Genomic DNA, 8,935 nt, shown 5'->3' with positions numbered 1-8,935 from the left:
CAGGTGGGCTATCTTAGTAACCAGCATTTGAAATTCATTGGGCTTTCAGCTTATGCCCATTTTCGGAGCTCAATAATGGGCCAAGGCATATTCTGTCCAATAGGCCAATCCTTTAAGAAGTCTATAACATTTTGTTCCATTTATTTTATAGATGTTGGCTCAATACCATAACTAATAAGCAAATTGACCCAATTTTCTCAATAAATAAAAGCTGGCCCATCTTCTACAATCCATAAGCTGGCTCATTTCTCCTTTTACAAGAAGTTGCATATTTCTTTAAAAAAGATTAGTTGGTCCAACAATTTATTTTGCACAATTTTTCCAACCATAAGGCTTAGAAGATAATAATAAAATCAGATTTCTGTTATTAATTAATTAACACATTTTCTTTTTTATTAGTTGCATTGCTACGGCAATCAGTAGGCACGCTTAACTCTTTTCATTCAGGATTCGCTTGCGTGGCGTGATATTTAAACATTCAATAATTTAATTCACTAATCTCTTACTATATCTATAGTTTTAGTTAAATTTCTAATCCTTTTCACCATACTCGCGATTCGCTCGCGTAGCAGCGATAGTACTTTTTAAATAGCGATAGTAACCTTTTAATAAATAATTTTCTCAAAGCACAAATACAGAATTTTTTCTGAAAATAATAGCGTGCTAATAATCCTTTGTCATAAACTGCGGATTCGCTTGCGTAGCGCTGTTACGACAAAATTATAAAATTCGTTTTGGTCGCATATTCGCTTTCGATAGCGCGGTTAGGACATTTTATACTATTTATATCATACTTTTTTTTAACAACTTTAATAATTAAAAGCGGATTAGGTAAAACATGAAAATAATAAAATCACAGTTTGCTCCAAAATTAGCTCAAGCCAAGTTTTAAGTCACATAAAGCGACCGTGCTAGAACCACGGACTCAGGGGAATGCCTAATACCTTCTCCCGGTCCAACAGAATATTCTTACCGAATTTGTTTTCGCGGACTGATAAAATAGAGTCAAACTTTTCTTACATAGGGATTCAAATAAAAGGTGACTTGGAAACCGAAAACCCAATTCCAAGTGGCGACTCTATAAATAAAATAATCCCTACTCAAATTTGTCACTTCAATTGGAAAAACTCTTAACCCACCATAATATCCACTACACATACATTTTTTCGGGAGTAGAAGAAGGGGTGTGCAGCTCTGGCGTTCTGCTGGGGAACAACTAGAATTCGAGCTTGTACATGTTGACTTTTATTACTTATTAATTTTTTATATCTGTGACTTATTTGGGCATAATGTGCTACTTATTTGCTTTTTATTCGCTTTGATATTGTTGAACTGTAAATAAACTGTCTTCTCACGCACCCCTCTGAGTCTTCCTTGAAATTAAAAAAAGAGGGCATTTGCTTGACATAGCCCGCTTTCTTTGAGATAGCCGAGGTGCTTGTCCACTCGTGAAGGATTTTAGTCACACATGTTTTAGGCGGGGAGCACACAGTTAACCGGAAAGCAATGCTACGTATACTGACCTCTCTGAGCTCAAGTTGTCCGCTCGAGTAAGCCAGTCTAGTGCTTTCTCCAATAAGATTTAAACCTAGAAGAACAAACGCTCATCCTATAGTCGCTTGTATATTGCATCAGTCATTTGACTTAGCGAAACTCGGCACAGGGGTTGGGTCCGTATAAGACAGATATCCTCTTCGAACCATCATGTTCAGTATGTGCTACTTGATACATCATTTGGAAGCTTACTTGCAATGTTCGACCGTCTTAAAAAAAATAAATAAATAAATAAATAGTGTAATTATTAGAAGTAAAAAAAAAAAAAAGAGAGAGGGAGAGAGAAAAGACATAATTCTCTAGTTTAGTGCAAATAAACCTTTTTTAAAAAGAAAAATTATATAATATATAATATATAATATATATATATAATATTATTATTATATATATATTGTAATAGTTTGGTGTGAGTTGTAAAGATAATTTTTCAAAAAAAAAATAAAAAATAAAAGGGTACTTAGTTTTACAACTCGCCGCGAGTTTCAGATTCTCACCGGATGTGAGATACGTATGCAACTCCATCGGGTTCAGCCCACATTTTTCAAAAAAAAAAGGGGGAGCTAGAATTCCGCGTGTGATAATATTTTCGAAAAAAAGGGAGAGCATTTTTTTGGTCAAATGCTGAAGGGCCATTTTGTAGTAAAAAAAAAAAAAATATATTATTACTTTATCCATATTTACAACCTTTTACCATTTTGCCCTTATGTCTGACCATTTTTATCGAAGCATCGCTTTAAACCTTTCTGGAAGTACCGAAGACTGTTTTTGCAAAAGAATAACCAATTTTTATTAGTTTTTGTCTTGTTTTCTTTTTCTAAATAGCTTTGGAACCCCTCTAGGAGTAACAGAGGGTTATTTTTTGTAAAAATAGTTTTTATTTATTATTTTTTCACTAATTTATTCATTTTGTTCCTGTGTTGGCTCTTTTTGCTGAGAATCCTTTATGTCTTCTATGGAAGTATCAAAGGCCCGTCTTTGTAATGATAGCCATTTTTCGTTTTATCATCTCAACTTTTGTGTTCTGGTAACTTCAAAATATATTTTATAATTAAAAAAAAAAACTAAAAAAAAAAATTTATAGATCGATACCTAATTGGCCAAAAAAAAAAAAAACAAAAAAATAAATAAAAATTGTTCATATCTTTCCTCTCATTGGGGGGGGTAAATTGCGAGCCTGGCCTCTTTTGTTCTAAGCCATTAACCCTTATTTTTAACTAGCAATTTCAAACACCTATTTAAGATCTAGCCACTTTCTACCAAAAAAAAATCTAAAATCCTAGCAGAGATGGTCACATGTAAAATCTGAATTTTATCACAATAAATAAAGGTTTCAAGCATGGCTCTTTTGTTATTTTTCTTTAAGGAATAGCCTATCATGAACTGGCCAGAATTGCCAAGGTGCAAAAGGAGTCTTTAAGCACATTACAACCTACTTGAAACATCTCATTTTATATGCATCAAAACTATAATAGATAGTAAAGACAAATAACACATGAATAAAGAGTGTTTGATCAACCAAGGATTTATTTTTTACATATGAACTACAACAAGATATATTTAAACAATAAAGAAATTTAGCTAAGCACTCATTTATTTAAATGGATATGCTCCCAACAATCAAGATGAGTTCCAATCTTCTTGTTAATGTGAAAATATCTGCAACATTAGATTAAAGAGTTACCTGAGTCGCAGAATAATAAATACAACAACGAAGAATGGAAGCTCAGCAACTAAAGCAGCATAAAAACAGCAGCAAAACAGCAGAAACCAGCAGCAAATCCATGTTAAAACAGCCCGAAAACTTCGAGAAGAAACCCAGAAACGAACTCTAAAGAGGACTTATACTTTTCTAAAAGTTTGCACTCTAAGATTCACTCCTAAAGCTCACCATTTCAGCTTACTTTTCATGTGTTCAACTGCTGAAATTTTTTATGTTTTGTGTGTTTAAGCAATTCTAAAAAAATGTCTATGGAAGTGTGTTCTAGTCCCTTTTAATGAAGAAAGGGCAGCCCTTAAATAGGCAAAGAAAAGCCAACTTTTTGGACAGATTTTTGTTCAACAAAAATCTGTCCAAAAGAGGCTAAATTTGTGTGCGAAAGGTTGTCCAAAAGGTGAAAGGACAGCCTGAAATCTGCTATGGCAGGAGCCAAAGGGTCACTTCAGCCACCCTACTAAAAGCAAGCTACTAGTACCCTACAAAATATCTAAATTTCAGATTTTAACAACACCAATATCAACCTATTGATTCAAATTAAACCAAGTATTAAAACATGTAGTTAAATTTCAACACATGTATTATGAACCAACATGAGCAAACAAAATTAACTATTAAAGCCAAACGGAACGCACGATATCGCTGAAGCGATTTAACAAACACATACATAATCAGAAATGGATTAGAATAAAGAAACAAGACAGAAACTAACTCTAAACTAAAAACTCAAAACAAAAAGAAAAAATTAGAAAATTAATAACGGGGCGGGGATTGCGATTTTACCATATACTCGAGCATCCGGGAGACGATGATAGGCAGTGGTACGACTTTCGAGCAAGCTTCTATTGTTGATATTCTTGAGACCAAAAAATTCCGGTGAATCCGAGTCCGGTTTCAATAATATCAACGACACAACCTTGCTCGAGGCCGGTTAGAGAAAAGAAACGGGCGGCAGTGGGCGGAAGTGGCGGCGGCGCTAGGGCAGTGGTGGTGGCGCTAGGGCGGCGTGGGTTTTTTTTTTTATTTTTGAGTCGGAGATATGGAAAGAGGGGGAGAAGAGGAGGCCGGTGGTGTAAAATTTCCGAAATTTGGGGTGGTGGGCGGCGGCTAGGGTTTCGGATTTTTGTAGATCTACGGAGATTGGTGGAGATTTGGAGGATATGAGTGGTATAGGTAGAAAGAGGAGGAAGAGGGGAAGAGATGGTAAAATTTTAGGGTGGATTGGAGGGTTGCCGCCGGCGGCGGCGATTTCCGGCCGGCGGCGGCGATTTCCGGCCGGCGGCGACGGGCGACGGTGGGGCGGCGTGGCAGAGAGAGGGGAGAGAGTGATAAGAGAGAAAAAGAGAAAAGAATTATGGGTGGAAATGGGGAAATTTTTCAGATTTTGGAGGCTTTAAATACCTAGGCCAAGAGTCAATGAGATCCATTGGATCAAGATGGAATGGAGGGGTAAGATTTGATCTTGTTTCATTTAGTGAAACGACGTAGTTTTATTATGAAACTACGTCGTTTTGATCCGGGTCTTGGCAAGCCATCAATTGGTCTGGGTTGGTGCAATTGGGCCAATGATTTGGTCCGATTTTTTTAGCCCATTTCACTTTAAAATAACACTAGCCCAAAGTTTTGTTCCTCTCTTAATTAAATCATAATAAAACTCTCAAAACCTACATACATACAAATAAGAACACACACACACATATATATATATATATATATAGAATAAAAAGACATGGCAAAAATTAAGCATTTACACTATTCATCTCAAGACATAGGTAACACATGCAATACATATGACAACTCACTCAAAATCAGAGAAGACCAAACCCTAAAATTAGACACTGAAAAATAAAATGTAGAAAGTAGAAAGAAATTTAAAAAAAAAAAGAAGAGGAAGACCAACAGGAACCCAACAGAAATAGAAACAAAGACCTGGAGAATTTCTTTTTAGAGGAACCCAACAGCACATTATATTTTTTTTCACGAAATATATGTATTTTATTTCGTTGGAATATACAGATATATAATTTTGCTAAGATTAAGTTGAATAAAAAGGTCCATGTATAAAAAGGAAAAAAAATTGTTATGAAATGGATCGATGATATGTATTTAAATATAAAGACGTATATAAACAATATATGCATATATACATGAATTTTCCTTAAAAAATATGATTTATAATGTATATATACCACAAACATACATTATAATTTTTTCATAAAATATATGTATTTTATTTCATCAGAATATAAAAATGTATAATGTGGTACATTACATTATATAAAAGGTCCATGTATGGAAAGGAAAAAATCAATTATGGAATGGATTGGTTTCTAACGAAAACTTAAAATATGTTATGGAATGGAGAGAAACAATAGGGAAAGATATTAAATACTAGGACTACCTTTTTAAACAGCTTGAATCATGCTGATTTGAATTGAATTAAATCTGCTATATGTATAAATATTTTACTTCCATATTTGTTAATCACTAATTAATGCTAATCTTTTGTAATATATTTATAATAGTGTGCTATCAATGAAAGTAGCTCTTTATCAATTGGGCAAAATATAGAATTACCTGGTCGGAAAAAACTAATTTTATTCGCTAGCTAAATATATATATATATCAATCCGTCCATTTGTTACTAGTATATACCATATTCATGTGAATGAAGAGGATATAATAACAGTGTATGTACCATGTAAGCCAAGCTCTCTTTGGTGCAACTTTTGCACAATGTTAAAATCCAATTTTGCAAATTTCAAAAGCAAATTATTATGTGATTCGTAGTTGGAATTTTTACCTCCTATAGCAAAGGTTAACACCTTATTTATTTTAAATAAATATCATTTAAAAAAATTATATTCTATAGATACCTTTTAAGGTTTATAGCAAAATATTTAATTTTGATTTCCTCATAGCCCTAAGCCACTAAATATGCTAATCAATTACACTTTTTTCTTTCTCTCTCTACTTTGATACATCCCATTCTCCCAATGTTTCGTGGACCTCTTCCTCTAATATCAACTCTCTTTTCTCCCAAAGTTTCGTGGACCTTCCTCTAATTACTCTTTCTTTTTTCCAAAATTCTCATCTTTGATCAAAGAAAGAAGATATGAAGAAGAACAGTGCATACGAGAATTCATGGGCTGATCAGTGGGACTACAATAATACAGAACCATATTTCAAAGACACCAAAAAAAGTAATTTCGGTGGCGGCGGAGTGGCAAAGAAGGTGGGAGATTGTGCAATTAAATATAGCAGCAATTCGTTAAGCATGATCTCACCAGAATTGGAAGAAGTCATCTTGCCAAACAACTCAGAGTGAAATTTCCACGAAGGCGGCGCGTTTTCACTACCGACTTCCGGTGAACGGCAGATTCGCCAAAAATTAGGGTTTGTTCTTGAACAAAGACGATGGAGTTTGGGGCTGAGCAACTTGATTTTCTGTTAATATATTTCAATATATTTTCATGTATTTCATTGTATTCATTGTCTTTTTTTCATTGTAATTCAATGTATCTCGTTGTATTCCACGTATTTCATTTTATTCAATGTCTTTTTTTCTCATTGTATTTCAATATATCCTGCTATATTCTATGTATTTCATTCTATTCACTGTCTCGCTATATGCCATGAATGTATTCATAAGTTTTTTTTAATTGATATAATTTATGTATTCAGATGTATTATATAATTTCTCTGAAGATTGCTATGTTTTTGGGGTATTTCTCGGTTGAGAATCTTTTTTATAACTGAAAATACAAAATTTGTGTGTTATAATTGAGTTTGTTGAGTTATATTAGGAGTCTATTATGTTAATTGATTCACTCTCCGTTTTAAAAACAGTGTAATCCCCTATTTCACGCCGTGAATACAGTCGAATACAATAATCTGTCCAGCTGTAATCCCATGTTTCACTCCACGAATACAGTCGAATACACTCGAATACAACAACTGATTAGCTGAACTTCCTTGATTCACGCCTATTTTTGCTACTGTATTCATGAATACAATAGCTTAAATACATCAATACATCTTATAACCACATAAAAGGTATCTATAATCCGTAATATAGCAAATGGTATCTATAGATGGCTAATTACTACTAAGATAGTGCTTTATGAAAATTTCTCTTCGTTGTTCTCATACATACACATGTATTTCTTTGCTCCCAACCTTGGTAGATTTGTACAAATGGGCTGGCTTAAGGCTTCACTAACTTGGGCCTTAAGTGATGAATTGCTCAATTTAGGGCCCATTGACTCCAAATGAGTTATGGTAAAGCTCAGAGCTTGTTCTAGAATTTCTTCCCCATGTACTCTTAAATGTGCTGCTTCATATAAACTTAATAATCCTTGTACATCTTTGGTAAGAGTTTCCTTGAACCTTCCATCTTTGTTGGTGAATTTCTTGAACACATCCGATTTAACATCATGGTAATTAATTAATATCCGAGATACATTAAACTAGTTATAACAGAAGCGGAGCTAGAAGGTTACGTACCAGAAGACATGTAATGCCTTTGTTGTCTCATTAGTCGAAAACGAAGAGCAACAACGTAAAGGTTGTCATCTTCATTTTCACTCTGTTGGAATGCATCAAAGATGTTCTTAATAGATGTTTGAATCTCATTTTCGAAATGATATGCAACTCCCAACCGTTGGATTATATCAATCAATTCAAGTTTTTGTGTACTATTTTCAGGTGTTTCAACTAGCATTTGCCTGACTTTTTCTTTCTAACTCTTCAAATTCAACTTTTTCTTGGCTACTAATTTCATGCACCAAAAGTTAAGCTTTAATTTTTGACCACCTTCATATTTAACATTCCAATCATTTGTTCTCTAGTAAAAATACAGTCACATTTTTCTATAACAGCATCGCTATATAATAATCTTTCACTATAAAAGTTAAGTTTTTTATGGAGTCAATTTTCATGATATGTTATAATATAATATATGTTCTCTATAACAGCACTTTGCTATAAAAACCAAAAATATATGATTGTTATAGAGAGGTTTGACTGTTATAATATAATATGCTATTATATTATAATAAATAAAATCTGGCTGTTATAATATAATATGCTATTATAATATACATAGCATATAATATATATATATATATATATATATATATGCTATGTATTCGTTATGATTAAGGATTCGTTGGTTGGAACATTTTCCATAAAATAATAGTTAAAGCACACAAAGATTATAAAGCATATATATGAGTATGTAATATCATACTGTGAGTTGAGGAGTGTAAATATGAAATGAAGTCAAATTAGGAGGTTAGGTAAAGATGTATGAAGTTTAGGCATAAATATTTAAAGTTTGGCTTTGACAGTTAACACTATGTTTGGATGATTGTTATCCACCATTTTATAATGCATTGTACGCTACTGTATTGTATTGTATCATTTTATGGATACAACGTTGTTACGACTCGGATTTCCCACCCTCGGGAGTCGTGATGGCGCCTACTAATAGGAACTAGGCAAGCCAATTAATTTAATATTTCTCTCAACATCATTAACAGTATAAAGAAGAACGAGGCAATTAATATAAAAGCGGAAGTTTCGAAAAATAAATAACTGAAACCAAGTGCGGAAATTCAAATATACCTCTACCCAGATCTGGTGTCACTAACTCACGAACTTCTA

At 33.3% G+C, this 8,935-nt stretch overlaps 1 long non-coding RNA gene across 1 annotated transcript; it reads right to left on the bottom strand.

The window, feature by feature from the left end:
- Positions 1-2,984: 2,984 nt before the first annotated feature.
- LOC109210811 lies at positions 2,985-4,928 on the bottom strand. The gene is made up of 2 exons (XR_002065611.1): positions 4,052-4,928; positions 2,985-3,210 (listed from the first exon to the last, which is right to left on the bottom strand). It is a non-coding gene; the product is annotated as an uncharacterized LOC109210811 (long non-coding RNA).
- Positions 4,929-8,935: the final 4,007 nt, after the last annotated feature.

The sequence above is a fragment of the Nicotiana attenuata genome, unplaced genomic scaffold (genome assembly GCF_001879085.1).
Source record: "Nicotiana attenuata strain UT unplaced genomic scaffold, NIATTr2, whole genome shotgun sequence".
NCBI lineage: Eukaryota > Viridiplantae > Streptophyta > Magnoliopsida > Solanales > Solanaceae > Nicotiana > Nicotiana attenuata.
The sequence above is the reverse complement of the archived record's forward strand: the minus strand, read 5'-3'. Positions and strand labels throughout refer to the sequence as shown.